General features: G+C 34.1%; 1 protein-coding gene across 1 annotated transcript in view; it reads left to right on the top strand.

The window, feature by feature from the left end:
• Positions 1–20472, top strand: part of LOC132205636 (microtubule-associated serine/threonine-protein kinase 3) — a 142277-nt gene that overhangs the window by 45210 nt on the left and 76595 nt on the right. The gene's annotated exons all lie outside the window — the stretch shown is intronic.

Raw genomic sequence — 20472 nt, 5'->3', positions numbered from 1 at the left:
GCCAAAGAACACAGCCGAATGATTAATCCTGAAATAATAACAGTGCGCGGGCGAGAAAATCATGAAATTACGTGCACTATTTCTCGCGTGCAATAAAAACATCAAGAGAGAGAAAACTCTAATTACTCCTCCAAACTACTCAAAAGCTAATAATACATTTGCATATAAGACCCAAACTTTTAAACCAGAAAAAAATAGTTTATTGTAGGCAGGTGCTCCATACAACCACAAAAGTTAGCCCCAGGCACTAATTAAAAATCAAATAATAGAATAAAAAAATAATGCTCTGGTTTCGGCCTCACCTCTTGTGCATTCTTCACATTTTTATTACCTGTTTTAATTAGAAAAAGGTGGTGAGGCCGCTTGTCTTGGAGTAGATTTTTGATTAGAAAAAACTCGCCCCAAAGGTAAGGTGATGACAAGATGAAGTGAGAAAAGCGTTAATTAGCTTTTCTTTTTTAGGACTTAATTTATTTCAAATTCCTCAAGTTGAATTAATAATTCAAATTAATTGAATTTTTTTCTCGTATGTTTCAGATTGGATTAAACGGGCATAAAGGCAGGTGAAGTATGTGAAATTTATTATATACCACCTGGAAAAAAGTCCGAGGGCAGTCCGAACGTTAAATGCTCTCCGAGTCCCTGCAAATTATAACAATCGGCCGCCAATTCCGAGAAATTCGCCGCAGCAACTCTAAATTGACGGACATCAGACCGAGAGATATTAGCATAAATTTTTTGTGCCACGAGTGGGCCGAGAGAGTGATTCGGCGCGTGATTTACTGCGATTGACCATAAGGCTGCAACAATAAAAATGCGAGGGCCACAATTAGTGATTTCCGACATCGCACACAAACACAAAACTAAATTTACAAAGCACCGCCACACCAGCGTGCCGCCGGACTGCACGAATACGAACACATCGACGCGCGGATCAAGAGCATCAACTCGTTCACACAAAGTGGGACCTTCTCCAATGCGGGCTTTCCCTGAATAAATCAGAATTAAATCAATTCCGCTCAAAATTTAGATTACAAAAATTACTGCAGTTGAAGAACATATTGAAAAAGACCATTTTTAAAATGTCAAAATACGAGCGAAGCAAGAAACTCAGCTTGCATTACGGGAAATTAAGTGTGTTGAATGACCTGTGGCATGTGCATTTAATTTGAAAATCTAGTCTCAGAACTAAATATTATTATTAAATTTGTGGATTTGGTTCAATTAAAAAAATACAAATAAAAAAATAATATTCAAAAATTCTGTATCTTAAATTGTTTTACATTATAAAATTTAGAGGTGAAGAAATCGGGATTTTTTTCTCATTTTAAAAAGCTCGATTTCTTCCCTTCCGCATAATCATCTCCTCGAATGTCAATTTCTTTCAAACAAATAACAAATTATAAATTTTTCCTTTTAAAAATATTTTTTCTCTCACATTAGTTTTGCCTATTACAAATTATTGTAAAACTAAAAATTTGCGAAGAGGCCGGAAATGCAGATGGCCCTGGCCTCTCATAAGCACGCGGCCGTAAGGGATTTTCGTGGAAGATATTTTTTAATGAAGGCAATTATTATTTGGAGAGGCGATAGAGACGAGATATTATTAGGCCGAGAGAGGTTATACTTTTTCTCCGAGTTTGATGATTATATATTCGGAGAGCAGCAGGTACGGAACCGCGAGGCCCGCGGCGCCATTCGCTGATCTATATGTTCTTAAGCGTATAAATTAGTGCGCGGACCATGAGACCGAGAGCACTGACAAGCATATCATTATTATTATAAATAAAAAAAAAAATATCCGACCGAGTGACTGACTGTGAGTGACTGGTAAGGCACAGCACACACAAGCCGGTAATTTTTTTAATCGGGCGCGCTCGCCCCGGCCATTAAATATTTAAAACGGCCTCATGTTTTCATGCGAGCAGAGCAAACGGTGTAATTATCAATAATTCGTAACCCCTGCTGGCTATTGGGCGATTATCGCGGCGTCCATTGGTGGTCGGCCAGATCTGTGCGGGTGGATAAGTGGTAATTTGGACTCAATAAATTTCACAACGCATTAAGGTGTGATCGCGGCATAAATTATCAAACAGACGGAAATCTCGCTACGGCTCTCCCACTGCAAGCGAATGTGGCGAAATGCTTTTCCAGTCGGGCCGATTCTAATTGAATTTGGCGTGGAAAGAATCTTTCATGCGCCAAACAGAAAAAAAGAAAGGGCAATAAATCATCGGATTGTAAGTCGAGAGAGACAAAATCTTTCACCCAGGTCAATAAGTTGAAAATTAAATTTGAGAGAATGGGTGGGACTGGAACAATAAGTTTTTCAAGTGGAAATTGAAATCTATTTGATCCCTCTATATTTCAATTTCCAATTTATAATAAATAAAACAAAAGTAAAATAAATGGATAATCTAAGTTTAAAAATTTGTAATTAAGAAATAGAATATATTGAAAATTTATCTAAATTTTTAGTGGACTACAAGGTACCTTCAGGGTAATGAAATGTATTAAGAATTACTTAGAACAATTATAAGAAAAATTTTGAAATGAATTTAAATTCTGGGTAGAAATACATTGAATTAGTTTTGGAATGCTCTGTAAAATTTTTAAAATTGCACATACAAAAAAAAATTAAAATGTATTTTACTATATATATTTAACAATATATCTTAAAAGGAAAAATATTATTTTAATAGTTGATACAAAAAAAATTATTATTATTACCCTAAGTTGGTCTAGAAACACTTATTTATATCCTAAATTTCTTTGCCTTTAAAAAAAATCGCATTTGATATCTCAATTGTTCATACTTCCGTATTTTAAGTATTAACAACTTTTAATTGATTAAGTATTAAGAGTTATGCATTTTAAATAATTAAAAAGCTGTGATTTTACTTGAATAAATTTCTGATCAAAGAGCAAAATGTTTGACTTAAGGCAGCTTAAAAGAGTCATACAGTTTGCACGTGCCATCTGTTCAATACATTTAGTGATGCCTCTTTCACGATTCGAGTCGGCGAATATTAAATCGAAACGCATTATGCCGACGAGCACAATGCAGGAAACAATAATTCTCGCGCTCATCACCATAAAATCTGGCGGAGCAAAATGAGACGGGCTTATTGGTTTTCACCTTCGACTCGCAAACACACACACACTCTTTCTCGCCGCGCTTAGATTATTTAACAGCTCAATTTTCTGCATAATAAAAATAATTTTATGTCCGTCATAAATTTGTCAACTTTAAGAGAAACATTTCGAGAGTGTACATTCCTCATAAAGCTTTTGGAAAGAAAATCCGCGCGCGTCTCTCCGACCAAAATTCGCGCTCCTCCGCCTTTTATTTCGAGACTGAGGTGCCCAGCAATAATTACGACGATGATAAACACACGACAAATATAATCCGGCGGGCCGAGACCGACCGACACCTTCGGCCAATAAAACTCGTTTTTGCATAAAGTGAATTGTTCGTAAAATTTTTGCTCGTCAACGAGACACCTTCGGCTCTTTATGGCCCGCCTGCAAAAAAAGCAATTTAGACTTTATGGGCAGCGCGCGCTCTCGCGCCTCTTTTCGCATTTTGACGCTCAAGAGCCTCACGCTGGGCCTTTAATTATCGCGGGAGGGAAGAAAGGTCAAAACTGCCGAGCAGTAATCCCAATTTAATTTTCACGATTTGCATATTACCCGGCAAGGACATAACAAACTACACTTAGCGAGCGACAAACTTATCATTTAAAATAATAATAATAATATGAAAGTAGGAGTAAAATATATTTGAGGAAAGGTAATTTATTTTATTCCATTTGAAATTAGAGACGAAGAAAATTTAATTATTCAATTTTAATGAATTTCAAAACATAAAAACAAATTTAAATCACCATGAATCAACCCTCGATTGTGAAATTGTACTAAAAATTTAATTTCATTACTGCTACATTTTCTGTTAAAAACACGGGATATTAAACTTTTGCTTTAATAATGATACTGAGTTATTATTATTATTTTTTTTTACCGACAAGAAGTGAATTTTGTAATTTTCCTAATGCTTGCTTTGTGTACTTTTTTGCAATAAATATTTCATTTCTGTAACTAATCACGTCTAGACATAAAGGGAGGGAAAGATCGAACCAGTTATTATTTTAATAATATGTATTGATATATTATAAACCTGTGAACGGTTGTTATTTATATGTAATTTACGTGAAACAAAATTAATCTAAAAGCAGAAATGGCATTATGAAACTTATTTACATAATTTAAAAAAATTTTATTATTAAAAATAAAATAGTATTAAATATTTTTTATTTAATAAATATTGTCTTATGTATAAAAAAATTAGTTTTTTAATATAATCTTTAATTTTAAAAATTAACTATTTATTATTTAACTTTGCAATAACTTAATTTAAAACTTGCAAGTGATAGTGTGTTTTTTTTTATAACAAATTCTCATTTATTTTATTTTGAAAATAATAGTTTTGAATTCTTATGGTTAAAACAATGTGGAAAATTTATCAACAATTATAATAAAATAGTGTTTAATATCTCTCAAATATACATACAGGCTTGATTTCATTTTAAAATATAAATACTGACTTTTCAGCTTCTATTTTGTCTTTCATGTTCTTATTCTTAGCATGTACTCAAGATCTAAATCTCAGAAATCGCAATTCGAATTAATTTACAGTCACCACCGGGTTGCGCCGTGCAAAAATTTGCCTCGGCCACGAATTTAAATAAAATCTCGGCCTTTTTTATTTCTCTCCAAACATTAGCTTCTGACAGCAGCAGCAGCAGCGCACAGAGAATAAAAGGTTGATTTGGATTTTTCGGTCGTCCCGCTGCGTCTCTCTCGCTCTTTCTTCCACTTGATAGCATCAGATTACATTCACACAGCCCACCCACCCACCCAACCCCTGCATGCAGTGCTCACAATCCAAGAGAGAGACCGACTGCTTCTCTGATTAGCATCTCTCTCTTTCTGCTTCGTATTATGTGAATCCGGCTACACTTTTTTTTATTCCTCGCCGGCCGACGCGTCTCTTGCTCGCCGGCAATTAACAGGAGTAATTAATCACGGGCTAATCCTCTCCTCCATCAGACGACGACGCCGATCGGCTCGAGAGCTGGCGCGAAGAGGCCCCCCGATCGTAACTTCAAACATTTGTTAGCCTCTCGTTCACCTTTAATTGCCCTCTGATTTCGGCCCCACAACTTAAGGACACGAAATTCTAATCGTTTGCAATCAAAAACAAATATTTTAAAATTCTTGTGAAAAAGTATGTTAAAACGAAAAAGGAAATCTGAATAAAATTATTCATGAAATTATTGTGACAAAATTTTATTTTCTATTTTTGCAAAGATATTATCTAATATTTTATGTACGAGTAAAAATTTTCAATACATCAACAGTTTTAAATCAAAAAAGGAGTGATTTTTTATGCTAAAATGTAAAACATTTTGTCAAATTTGTTTTAAATCACAAGAATATTTTAATCCAAGAAGGACTCCCCTGATATTCTTAATTCTAAAAGAAAATAATTCAATTGTTTTTGAAAACATAAAAATTATTCAAATTTAATATTTAATCAATACAATTGAAAGTGCAGGGTGCTCAAAATTTATCTCTGTAAACTCTGTTTTTTTTTTTAAATGTAATTAAATTTCCTCTTCAGTATGAAAGTTTGCATTAGAATAAAATTGGAAAGAAATAATGTGGAAGAGTACTGAAATAATTTTTATTTTTAAACTATTTTACTTTATTCTTTTTACGTTTAAATTTTTCCTTCTTGACGAGGAATCAATAACAAATCTGGATAATAATGGGGAATTATAATCAATTAAATTGAACCAAAAACTAATAGAAATAATTTATAATATTGAATTACTTTTCTATTATTTAACTTTCTTTGTCATTCGTAAAGAATTCCAAAGATTAATTTCATTATTTTTACTATAAATTTTGGATAAGATTTCAAGTTCAATGAATCGACTTCTTATTGGGACGGACTTATTGAAGTTATCGGTTTGGCTGCGTAACTTCGCCGAGTGGTGCTGTGTGCCTGCCACAATGGGTAAGCACATTCAAGACCATTGAATCGCTAGAGCAGAAAAAAAATCGAGCGCGGCTCAAACAGGGAGAGGCATCTGTGAATCGATCGCAGAACCATGTGTGGCTTCTCCGAAAAAAGGGCCAACGCCAAAAAGTAGCCAATTTGTTTGCACTTTTGCTTGCATGTTGATTAATTATAATTAAAATTGATATTTATTTCAAACAAGATATTTATTTTCTATTAAAAAAATTGTGAAACTTAAAAAGTGTCAGTTATAGAACGTTTCATTTTGTTAGAAAAAGTTTTTTTTATCATCACGTAACTTTAATTGTATTAATTTTGATTATACAGAAATAGTGTTTAAACATTGAAACGATTTAAATAACATAAATATTTAATTTTATTAGCCTTAACCTATTTATTTAATTTTTACATTGAAAAATATTGCTTCTCTGATTATGCAGCATTAATTATAACTATCCCGGAACTCATTCCGCTCAAATTGGTTTTTTTCTCCTGGGTCGAGTTGGTTTGGTAATCAACATGCATTATTAATACTTTATTGAAATTCGTGCCTTGGGCATTCATTGAGTCACCCCGCGGACGAAACGGGGGATCAGAGGGACTGACAGGTCGGTGCGAATCGCGATGGGCGCGCGCGATAAAAAGGCATTCCGAAGTGAATTCCTTTCGCGGATCGGATAAATACACACGGGTTGTACTCGGCGGCCCGAGTATTTGAATAAATTAATACAACGCGCTGGTCGCGTCGCCCGCTGCGCTGTTTAATTTATTGAGTTATTGTCAGGTCTCTTTTTTATATTTATGATTAATTAATGAGCGCCCCGTCCGTGTATGTGTGCGAGCGCGATAAACCTGGCCCGGCCATTCGTTACTGTCATTCACAAAAGTATTATAAGAAAAGAAACGACGAACGCCCCTTTACTAATGTAAACTTCTCTGCAGGACTAAATCCGATGGAAATTTGACCGGTGCATTTATAGAAAAATTTAAAATGCAATAGTGTAGATAAAAAAAATTTATTATCTTGAAATTTTATCATCTTATTATATTCAATTTACTTCATTCCCATTGATGAAATAGGATTTTTTGTTAATTTATTCAAGGTTTTAAATCATTAAAAGCAAATGAAAAATATTTTATAAATTTCTGATTTTGGATTAAATTGATGAAAATTGAATAATCCATAAGAATGGTGAAAATTATAAGGAATATAAGGAGAATTGATTAAATTTTTTTAACTGTTAAAAATGCGCACCAAACTCTAATTTGCAATTTATAAAATTCTCTTTGTCACTCCGTTTTTTTTTCACCTTCACGCTGCACTGGTCATTTTTCCGCCACCGGTGCATACACGTCTGTCGTGTGAGAATTGCCCCTCGAAGCTTTGTTAGCGCGGAATATTTGACGAGGGAATGACCAATGAAGAAGCACCAGTGGATGAATATTTGATCGACGCCGCACATTAGAGAAAGAAAAGGTGCCGGGGCAGGGATCTAAATAAAGAATCCGCAAAGTAAGAACTATATGGGTGCATGTGTGCTCGCCGCTGCTTTCATAATTTAGCGAAATAATAAAGGAAACAAGCGAAATGAAAAAGCAGCAGAATGAGAAAGAGAGAGACGACGAAGAACAAAAAACGGGCTCGTCTCTCTCTTTTACAAGAGAGCTTTGTTTGCGCGTCAGGCCGAGGCATGACTGGAATATCATCGCGACCGCCGCTTAATTATTCATCCAGCATCAGGTATTATATTTTATTTGGAGCAGTGACAGCTGGGCGCATGATTTCACATTCGATCCGCAAACTTTGCTCCAACTCGGTTGGTTTTGTTTTTTATTGCAAAAAGAAATAAAAAATAATAATAATACAAAGGAGAGACGGGGAATGAGAGAGACACAAAGTTGCACGTCTTAATGTTGGAATAACAAAAAAACAAATTCTGCACAACTGAATGACTGAATTTAAAAAAATTGACATTTTATTCCTCTTCAAAATTTATAAAATACGTTTTTATAAATTTGTAAAATAATTTTATTGTTTTATTTTCTTAAAGAAATCAGCACCAAAATCATAACTTCTTGTTGCTTTAAATACATTGGAGTATCCAACGAAATATTTATCTTACAATTTTTTTACTTAAAGTTTTAATCTACAAGAGGCTAAAATTTTAGGGCCATTATCTTAGGATAAATTGTAAGTTTAAATTAAATAGCTTTTATTTTCTTTCTTTTTCTCTCTCTCTTAAAATCTCAATTCTCCCCTTTCACCAAAGAGTGTCGACGACAAGCGTTTCCTCATCAAAAGGAAGGAAAAATCTCGTCGGCGAGAGAGACTGAGCTTTTAATTAGTGGCGGTCGATTTGCATAAAACCTGTTGCCCCGCTTGAAAGGGGTCTGCCTTCGTCTTTTCCGCAAGAAAAAGTTCATCAAGCGGTGGCGGAGATTAGCGTGGAAATAATTAAAGAGACCTGTTGAGTCGGGGGAGAGAAAACAGAGAGAAAGGGGTGAAGTTGAGCGAAGGGTGAAAGCGAGCGGTGGTAATTATTGTTGTGTCATTAAGCCGCCCTTGTTAATTCGCGCCGAGACACAAAAGGAAAGACCGACCCCAGCAGAGACTTTTCTGCTTTTTCACGCTTGTTTCATCTCTGATTCGGGAGAGAGAAGAAGGGTTTGTGCATAAATTAACCAGCCATTCAGATTTTATGATTTGATTGCCGTGATTGTGCAACCGGCACACTATAGCTTGGGGAGAGTCTCGTTTTTATGAAGGATTTCATACTAATATTCATGATTCATATGTACGTAAACGACGATCAAATTATTCTTTATCTTAAATTCTTACTATAATATAGCAAATTTAAAAAAAAAACTTACAATATTATTGTTTATGTAATTAATTAATTAATTTCAGTTTAAAATATAGATTTATCGTTTTCTATTTAATTCTTTTAATTATATTTAAAGAATTTAAAAAATTATATTTATTTAATTTAAATTTCAGATTTTTTAGCTTAACATTAGACGGTTTGCTCTTTGCTTTCAATGATATAAAATTTAATTTTTGCTTAGTTAGCGTTTAAACAACATATATTTTTCATGAGGTGTTGTCATTTAAATAAATGTGGTAAAAATTACATGAATATGTGTAGATAATAATTCAAAGTTGCGTAAATTAAAATAAAAATCTACAAAATACAATGGAAAAAAATGAATATGCTGTGGAGAAATGAGAGTTTTCTTGTTCAATTTTTGACCCACTGAAATGGAGCAATTTTGAATCCATAGTACAACAATAAGCAACAACAATAAAAAATGACCTGATTTGACAACATGAGAGGCCCTTCCCTAATTATGTTTGCATTTTTAACTCCCCTAACAAGTTTTCAATTTGTTTTGATTATCACTAAAACATTGAAAACTAAGATTTTTATGACCGCAGTTTTCTGCTAAAAAATTAAAAACCTTTTAGATAAATGGAAAAAATTAATTAATTAATGCTTCTTGAATAATTTATAAAATTTAAAATCAAGCTTATCATAAATTCCAATTTTGCAAAACTGATTAAAATAATTCTGCTGATGAATTTCTAACTCTACTTTGCACAAAGTGGCATTGCTAAAAAGAAGCAATTTATATTTGCAACTCGGTTCTCTCATTTTGCATTCAAAAGTTGATGAAAGAGGGCAAGGAAGAGGCTGGAGAGCTCGCAATCTCATTAGTTTTCAGCGAGTAATAAATCAAGCGTGCGATGCAGTGCCGCATTCCGCGCTTATTTGATCACCCTTTTGCTCGAATAATTCAACAGCCCCTTGTTTAATAAGGGCGCCGAGTTCATACTCGCGCACAAATTCCGTTGCCGGCGGAGGAGCGAGCACTGCAGTAATCTTCATTTTTAAGCACCCGCAGCTGCTACAGTGATTCCTTTAATGTCGCCATATTTTTAATGAATATCCTTTATATGCAGAGAGCAAAAACGGGAGAGCGAAATTGCTCGCTGTATCTGCAGGCACGTGATTTTGTATTTAGAACAAGCGAGGAAATTACTTTATTAAAACAGCGCGAGGAGAGAAAACTCCCGGCGCAGAGCTGATATTTAATTCCCGAAGTTTAATCTAAACGATTCCATCTCATTTTCTAGCGAGGAAATTCGCCCTCTGCTCTTTCTCCGAATTGAAAGGAGTCAGGCGATCTTTCCACCCTGTGCGCGCCAACAGAAATAATAATGGCCGTTTTCATTTCAATTTTTGATTGTTTCTGCCAACCAGTCTCGAAAGGGAACTAGGGGTTGTAAAATTTTCATATTTGTTGCAAAATTTATTGGATGTTGAACAACAAAAGGGTTTCGTGTTAGGAGGTTTTAAACAGCTAGTCTAGATGAAAGAAGCATTTTTGCTGTGGAGACTGAAAAATCGCTCACTTTCCCTATTTTATTATCTGAAAACCCTAAGTATTTATTTATTTAAAATATTTATAAAATTAAAACTAATTTATAAATAAAGCAATTTTTAAATTATTCATTTATTATTTTATTTATTTTATATGTTATCTTTAGTTATGTTTTAATTTTTGTATTTAAATTATTTTTTTTCTACGGTTATATCTTCTTGCAGTTACTTTAACAGAAAGAAAATTTTCTCTTCCATTTAAATTCAGACAAACCTAAAATATATATATAAACTTCAAGCAAAGTCTCATTATTGTTTCAGACTTATTAACATATATTATTTCCTGTATTGTTGTTTTTGCTCAATGTCCTCTTTTAATAGTGATGGAAGAAAATTTGTATAAACAAATAATCATGAAATCTAAAATATATCAAATTAATCTCCTACATCAAAACACTAAAACAGCAAAAAGTACCTTGCAAAAATGTTGAATAGGTTTTTTAGAGCTACAAGTTTCAAAATTTTGATTTTATGATTAAGCATAGTATTTTGAGATGAATACAATCTAATTTTGATGAAAGTTGGTATGCAACTTACTTTACCTATCGGGTCTCTGGAACGGCTACTAATTTACCCTAGAACTAAAATAAAAAACTACTTATATATAGGCAACAAAAGCGTCTACCGAGAAAATATTTTACCCAACTCCTACTATTTAATGAAATTTAAATTACGCAACGTTTTATATGGCAAAAATTAAAGAAACGAAATAGGAAAAAAATTATTGGCTGTTCCAAGGTACCCAAGGGTAGAAGAAGTTGCAAACCAATTTTCATTGTAATTGGGATGTTTCATCTCAAACCCTTAGCCTCTTAATTTAATAAAAATGTTATACATTTAATTAATTAATTTAATACAAAGAAGAAAAACAATTTATTTTCTTGCCTCAAATTTTGTGCTCCAATTAATTTCAGCTAATCATAATTGCCTGGGTCATTTTTAATTTTTCCTAGCACGGATGTTTTATCCAAATTTTTAAGATTCACAGACAGTTCAGATGGCAGGAGTCGAGCGAAATCAAATTGGCGCACACTAATTGCGCAAGGGTAGCATTGCTGGTGGAGACAAACCGCCCTAGCGTCAGCATTGGCGCACACAGGGTGGGTTGGGCAGAGTAATTATATCCCGGGCGTGATTACCATCAGGCCGGCATTCATGATGAACAATACGAGCTGAACATTCTTTGACAATTAGCCGCGCCGGCGGTGCGGAACACAAATGATAAATTTCTGCACAGACAGCACTGCTGCACGTTGTGTAATTGGGCCACATTCATATGTTAATAATTCATACACATGCCTTTTGACTCTTCGCCGCTACTGTATTTAAATTATTTCGCTGGCAGCTCATTTGCTGGTGGAATTATTTAACCCGTTCGCATTGTGCCAACAAATGTTCTCTCTGGTTTCTAGTTCTCTCTCCGCCACCGCTAATATTATATAAACCCTCTCTGTGCATTATGTCTGCGAGTAATGATTCATTCCACGCCGCACAAAACCCGGCGAGTCATTATCAACCGGCGAGGCTATGCAAATATTCTCTCTCTCTCCGGCAGCGGCTCATCCGAGGAGAGCTCTCGCAAATTAAGAATAGCCCAGGAAAATCAATGTTCTCTCTCGCTCGGCACGTGCTAGCTGGACTCGCAGCTCCGACTGGAGGCGCGAGAAATGCAAAGCAGATGAGCAAGAGAGCAAGAAAGGAAAGACGGAGTCCTTTTTTGCGAGAGGGCAGTGAGAAATGAGTGCTGCGGATGACTCTGTCACAAGAGAGTTTGTTAAGAAGAAAGAATTTTCTTATTATTTTTCTTTCTATCTTTAAACAAGAGACTTTATATTGCATGAAATGAAATAAAATTATATAACTTTTTACAATGATAATATAAATTCTTTGCATTGTATTGGAAAATTAATATCTTCAGTTTCTACTTAATGAGTTATTTTTGTACCTTATTGCGTAATATAGCATTATTTATAATTATATCATCAATTCTTTTTAAACTATCAATTGAAGTAATTTTATGCATTTAATAATGAAAACTTTCCTCAAAGCCATTGAATATTTCAGCTCAATTTCCTCATAAACTGAAATTTTTTTGTTCTACTTTAAATTTATTTATAAAATAAATTTTTCTTTGGGCATGACATCAAAATTCAGATGTAAAACACTACAAGATCAGTTCTGCAATAATTCATCTTGCAATGTAATTTATTTTCCAAATGCAAACGTGCGAAAGCAGCTGCGAATCACCCCAACTGTGAACTCGGTAATGAACTCGATTTGCATATCTCGTCGGCCATTAATTCGCTGCTCCCTGAAGTCTTGGCGAGTCAATTAAAAGCAGAGCAAAGTCCATTAAAACGCAGTCTGATCGAATCATCAACGGCGCGGAATATGAATTTATACATGTGTGCTGAATATAACTGCGAGAGGGGTCGTGGCATGGCGCGTGCATTTATTATTACGCGCCATTCATTCGGATCGCGTTGCGTATCGCGAGTAAAATATTCAAATGGGGCATGCAGAATTAGCTATAACGAGAACGCGAGCGAGATAATCAACTAAAGGGTTCGTGGACTCAAGGGGTTGAAAAGTTGTTCTGATCAATTCGCCGGCGGAGGCTCGAAGCTTATTTGCGGCCGAGTGAATCTGTGACGAGCACGTCTCCGATTGTCAGGACGCGTCATCACATTATTACATATTATGATGGACAAAGACAAATATGTAAATTAGGTTGCTCAGATCAGGATTTTTTAATTTGATCTAGTTTATTAAAAAAATCACATTCAATGTAGCCTTTCTAGAAGGTTTTTTATTCTCTAAGGTCTATAAATTTAGCAATTTAAATTTCAATTCAATGCAGCTTATTCGCCTTGATCTAAAACGGGACGGATCCTATAATTTATTTTCCATCGAGAATTTTTTTACTTTTTGGTATCATGTGCAGTTTTTAACAAATAACATTAAGTTCAAATTTTGTGGGTTGTAAAATTCTGAAATAATCTTTGCTGGTAAATTATAACCCAAATGCTTTTGATGGGAATTTCAATGACGAATAATTATAAATTTGAATATAAATAAACTAATGTTAATGTTTGTGAACAAAAATTTACCAACGAAAGCAGCTTTTCTGTGTCCTGTAAATTAAAAAGCCAATAAATCCCTCTCTTTATAAATAAATTAACGCACGCTCTATTGTGAGCTCCGAGAAGGCTGCTATGCGTCTTGCATAAATTACACACTCCTGTTTTTTTTATTCACATATTAATATTTTCTTTCTAACTAAATTATGTAGGCTCGTATTTTTTCATTTTTAATTTATATATCTTGGGACGGGTCCCGAGAGGGCCAAATGAACTGCGTTTTAATTTATGCCTCATATTCACGTTAGACGCTCACATTTTTAATTCCGCTGGCCGAGGACAAAGAGACAATGGCCGGGCGCGCACATTAATTTGAGCCTTTTTGACACCGGGCACCGCAGCAGCCAGCAGCAGGTTATCGCCGTCATTATACGCACACCGTGGCATTTCACGAGGCCGCAAAACGAACACGAAGAGCCCTTTTTTCATAATATTTCTCATCTGCCGGTCGTAAATTAATGCGCGAGAGAAAAGAGCAGGACTTTATTTTGTACAATGCGGCGGCGGCGGAGGTGGATAAATAAGTTTTGAATAAATATATATCTTTATTCGTGAGAGTAAAAAAGAGCGAGACGCGAAATGAATTGGCCCGATGGTCATGCTCTTGACCTGTGAGTGCAGAGAATGATTCTCAGAAAACAATTCTCTGTTAAAAAAAAACTAAAATTTTCTTAAATTTTGACAAAATCACTGTTTCATTATTCACAAGAATAAATTTTTTATTTTAAATTCAAAATTAATGAACTTTATAAAGATTACTTAAATTAATGGCCTAGTTTTAGCGATCAATCTTAGTTTTGAAAAATTGTTTTCCTCTTTTATTCACAAAAATATTATTTATATTGTAAACAAATTAGATGTTTAAATTAGAAAAGATTTTTTAAAAAAAATTAACGAACTTGCGATGAAGAAAAATTATATTTTTAATAAATTAATCTAAAAAAATATTAAAACAATTCGTATATTTAATATTAAATATAAATCAATATATATTAAATCAACAATTGAGTATTTAATTAAAAAAAAAATAGTTTTTGTGGAACACAAAATTTTTTTATAGAAAAATTTTAATTCTAGAATAATTTATTATTATTATATTAATTGTAAAAACAAACGGATCTACTAGTTTCAGTTACGATGGGGCAAGAAAAGATACAAAATATCAGCAAAATTTGAAAATCCAAAATATTATCAACAACCTAACATCTCGAGTGCCAACATTTTTACGATTAGTTGCATTTTTTACTGAAAAATTACATTTACGGGGGGGCTTCTATGGTAAATTGTTATTTTCAATTGAAAAGCCAACCGGCCTTTTGTATGCAGATGGCCACACTTCAAAGTCTTCAAACAAGCAGAAAAACTACAACACGCGGCAAGACCGTTGCCTAGAGCAAAGGGAAAAATTAAAAATGCAAATGAAGGCGGCTAAGTGAGCGAGAAATAGAAGCGTCTGTGGCCGGCTGCAAATCAAAGGGCCTTTAGAAAATTTACAAAGTAGCCGCCCCGCCGAGGTCAAGCGCCTCTCAAAGAAAGCGGCGCTTGATTGGAGGCCTTCTGGCCTTAATTAGACCGCTCTGCTCTGCTCTCTTCTCTCTGGGCGCGCAGGCAGGGGTGATTAGAAGGGTGCGCAACCCTTGCTCGAGAGTGGCGCTAATTGGCTCAAAGACACCAGATGATCCTCTCGCTCGTTACAGGATTACACCCCCTTGCAACACACACGCGGAGAGTAATCAAGGCGTGCGCCGCAACCTATCCTGCTCACACACACATCCACCCACCAGACACTCCTCCGAAAACCACCCTTTCACGCAAATCCCATTAAAAGTGGCAACGCGCCTTATTAAAAGGCACTTGCTGCGCTTCACAAGCTCGTTTGCAAATGAATTTGAATTTCAAATTTTATTGGTCAGATAATTTATTTTCAAGAGAGAACACCACTCGAGTTTTTATGTCTGGCCTTTTATTCTTTTGAAATTTCTTAATATTTCCAAATTTTTTTTTATTGTATTAAAGGTTTTTTCTACAAGATAATACAAAATTATAATCTCTGCAAATGTGAAAAATGGAAGCATAAATTAATTTCCTTTAAATTTTACATAAATGTATGGTATATTTTTAGCTTTTGTTATGTCAATAAATGTATGGAAAGTATAAATCAAAGTTATCATCACTTCGAGTTAATTTTAGAACAGATTTTTTTTTTTATAAATATTTGTGGACTTTTATGCTTAAAATAAATATTTTTGTTGAAAATTTCTCAATCGAGGTTTAATTATTTATGTTTGTTGCATTAAAACATTTAATCCTTTGCGATTTTTGTTGCAAATTAGGTTAAAGTTTTGTACAAGACTTTTAGTTTGTTTTATATTGGTTTGTTTAAAGTTACATAATAAAAAGCAGCCTGCGGCCAAAATGCAGGAAGCAGAATTATTCACTTTCAATTGTTGAAAATAAAAAATTTTGTATTTTGAAATATTTATACAATAGCCCTATCATTTATTAACAACTGAAATTAGTATAACAATTAATGAAAAATTGGGGATTTTAATTTCTGTTGAATTTGTAAATTTTCTATAAATTTACATCTTAACTTTGGAAACAGAATGAAATAAAAATGAAATGTACACATTCCTCCTCATTACGAGCCAAATAATAACCCATTGGGACTTTTAATTTAAAATCATACTGACTAATATTTATTACAATAAAAATATTATGTGCCTTAAAACAATCATTTTTCAGGCCTTCTATTCAATCGCACAAGAATTTTTTTACTTTTAAACTGTATAAATTTAAATCTTCTAGTTTATTTATTTATTTACGTATTTTATTTTCTTTTAGTACGCTTAATTTTTTCACCCAATCTTTTAATAATTTTTTATTCTAGATATTTAATTTTCACCCGTCAGTTCATTTTTCTCTTCGTTTCTTTTCTTCCTTTTTTTCTCTCCAGCAGTTTTTGACATCGGTGAAAACGCACGACATCCGTCCGAATTCCCCCGCAGCAGTTAATTTCACTTCCCCGCCGCTCGACTCTCTCTTTCTGGCTCTCGCGAAAAATTCGATCCGTAACGAAATTTCCCATTTCCTAATTTCCCTTTGAACCGTCTCGGCGCGCCTCCTCTCTCGCTCTTTTCTCAACAGCTCAATAATTGGAATGGCCACCCACTTGATTCCGGCGACGCCGAGGGTTCGCTTTCTTTGCGACACACATGCAGCCCGAGAGGAGAGAAACGTTGCTCAGGGGCTATGTAAATAAGCCGAGATGAGATCTGCTGTGCGGGCTGCATACATACCCGAGCAGCCACCCTCTCTCGCTCGCTCTCCTCCAGCAGCTAGAATTAATATGGCCTGGGTATTTAAATATTAAAGCATCCTGCAGGCTCATTAAAGCGGCTCTTATGCGGTATGGCACACTCACAGCGCCCGGGGATGAAACTTTTTAATACCCATAAATTTTTTTATACAGCAGCAGCGGCGCGGCAGCAACTTTTTCTAATTATAAGAAGAGCTGCGCCTTTTTAATATTTAAAAGGCCACTTTTTATATCTACACGGCCCGACGCAGAGCGGGAGAAAAAAATTGCAGAAAAGGACCGAGCTATACGCGGAGATGAGAAAATTTGCCGATGAGCACAAGAAGTACATGAGCTGAAAGACGACGAGCGGTGTGCTTTGCGGACCAACCATTTTCATCCTATTGAGGAAACGCAGATTAAACCACAGGCTATGTGGAATTTTTAATAATTCTGGGTGATTTTTTTCGTGGCAGTATCAAAATTTTCTGGCCTTCAAAGATAAATTTGAATAACTTCTTCCTTAATATTTAGCATATTTTTAAATATGATAAAATATTTAAAATTTTTAATAACAAGATTTGATTACACTTTAAAGTTCTTCTATGCGGCCTTATAAAATAAATTCTACAAAAAGATTTCCAATCATTTTCGAATAATTGCAAAATTCGGCCCGCAATTTCAAATGAAATCTCATGAGAGCATTTTTCTAAGAAAAAATGTACAATATTTTTTTTTATAAAAATGACACAATTCGCAGAGATATATTGGCTGCATTAATTTTAGGGTGAAAAATCTTTGAAAATAATTTACCTTCCTGATGTCTATTTTGGTCTATTTGAACCACAAGATCATACATTTATAAATTTCAATTTATAATTTTGAAAAATTCAAATTTTAATTTACCAATATTCCTGTTAAAAGGCCAGAAAACAAAATTTTATATTTATTTCTTCAACTATAAAATCAATTTTTGAACCGCTCTCATGAAAATTTTAATTTCGGCGTCGTCATCTCCCTTTCTTACAATCAAATTTGAAAAGTTTGAAAGTGTAATTTTGCCCCCGCGAGGATGCGACCGGCGAAAGTTAAATTGACACTTTGCGAGGCAGCGCGGCTGGTCATTAGGGCTGCATCACTCACGCGGCAGGTGTTCATTTTCAGGTGGCGAGATTGCAAAACGCATTGTACGGCTGGTTGCATATACGACACACGCTGATGACGCCGCGCCCAAGGAAGATGACAAGAGAGAGAGAGCAAGACGCGTTTTCAATCAAATTACGTATCGATCGCTCACACTCGACTATACAAGGAATAAAAAAAGGAAAAAGAAGGAGAAGCAGGGCCTCCTCTATCTGTGTGTGTGCACGCCGGGCACTATGTAGATGGAGCGCTAGGCAAACTTCAAACATGCGACCAGCAGCTCACCAAATTCATATTACATTTAAATATATTAAAAAAGTCGAGAGCGAACGAAGGAGGCGCGTATAGAAAGGGACTTTCCTCCTCTTTCTATCTCTGTCTCTCAGATCTTATTTTTCCTGTGTGTATTCCTGAATCTCACTCGCATTTACTCGCAGTGGCTGTGGAAATTTCACTGATATTTAATTTTGATTAAAATTTCATATTAAAATAATTAAAAGATTAAATTACTTTAAAAATTTAACTTAACAAAATAATAAAAATTACATCTTATTCTCATAAATAAAATTAAAAAATTACTGACAATGAGGGCTTTTGGGTTTTGGGTCACCCTTGGTTTTTTTGGAATTGTTTTAATTCATTAACAATCAAACTAAATTCACGGATTCTGAAATTAATATCAGACTCTTGATTTTAAAGTTTCTAATCTTTCATATAATTAGGGAATTTTGAAAAAAAAAATGTGATTTTGCCACTACCAAGCTAGAACTTTTCGCGAGATAGCTCAGTGACTTATTGAAAAAGGAGCCATTCCAGACGCAGAATATTGTTTAAGAAGCCTCCTTTCTTCTTCTTCTTCGCAACGAGAAGCTGCAGAGGCTGGAGGTCTTTAACATATGAATGTTATTAAGGCCTGGCTGGCTGGGTGTTTCGCACCAGCAGTAATGTGTCTCGTTTCTCTCTTTATGCACATGCGAGAGAGCGACTATCTATCTATCTGTAGGGCGCGCGTTGAGCGAGCTGTCTAAGTGTATGTATATCAGCCCGCTGCACACTCGCGCGCGCATCCCTTGCTTGTATGTAACGTACATGCATATATTGGCTACGGAAAATTACTTTTCAACACACACCAGAGCGCGGGGAGATAATCGATGCTGAAAGGAAATCAACTTGCTCAGCGGCGGCTGGTGCGAAAAACGCGCCACTTCCCTAGATGGGAAATGTATTTTTGGATGAAAAAAAGAGTGGGAGGAGAATAAAACTGGAATAATTCTTGTTGGGAATGGAAAACTTAGAGCTCAAAGATGAGATGCAAACAATTTTGTAAAATTTAATATATTCGGCGTTATAAAGTTTGTCAATAATTTAAAATAAATAGGCAAAAAACATTAATTAATCTGGTATGGTAACGTGACCTGGTTACTTGTATAATGTTTTTAATTTAAATTTTATGGATAATTTCATAAATAATTCAATGAGAAAAATAGGAGACTTGGTTTGACAAAAGTAATGTTCAAAAGTATTCAACTTCAAAGTGTTTATTTTCACCAATACTTATAATAATTGTCTTCCATTATAAATTTTAATATTTCTAATTTTTTATTCTTTTTTTTGTGGGGTGTCATTGCCATGTGCGAGAACACATAATGATAAAAAAAATTAATATTAAATCTATAAACTAAATAAAGTGAAATTTATTATTAAATAATAAATATCTAATAAAAATCTAAAGTTTTAAATTATATTATATTAGATTTTTAATTATTGTTTTTCTGGAAATAACATAAAAATTTTAAAAAAAGTTTTAAAATATAAGTAGGGTAAATATAAATATGAAGGTTCCAATTTTCTCACATTCAACTCATTCAAACTGAAAAATAGCTCCTCATCGATTATAAAAAATCTTGAAAAAGGAAAAAATCACCTCCCCTCTAACTATTAATTGTAAATTTTCTACAAAGGTTCATAGCATTTGAATTAAATTTATAATTTGTCATTGGATGTTACTAATGCATATTTCAAGTCTCTCGCCCTCCCTTAAGCGAGGATCTTTTCATCTTGATTGTTGCTTAACATTTTTTCTTGTAAATCAAGAACTTTTTATCATATCTGTAATAAAATGTTTAAATTTTGATTCAAATAATTACTGCCGTTTTTACAGACCACTTTTAATTTTAGAGTTATTTGAAATTAAATGTTAAATAGAAAATATACGAGGTCAAAATAACAAAGCTTTTTTAAATAATTAAATCTATAACGATGATGTTATGCAACCTGCAGAACGCCCATGTAATCAAGTTGCATAACTACAAAAGTAGATTTTACATTAGTGCCCTGCTATTCTTGTTTGGCTATCCTTTTGAT

This window comes from Neocloeon triangulifer, unplaced genomic scaffold, assembly GCF_031216515.1.
Source record: "Neocloeon triangulifer isolate White Clay Creek 2 clone unplaced genomic scaffold, ASM3121651v1 ptg000003l, whole genome shotgun sequence".
Lineage (NCBI taxonomy): Eukaryota > Metazoa > Arthropoda > Insecta > Ephemeroptera > Baetidae > Neocloeon > Neocloeon triangulifer.
The sequence above is the reverse complement of the archived record's forward strand: the minus strand, read 5'-3'. Positions and strand labels throughout refer to the sequence as shown.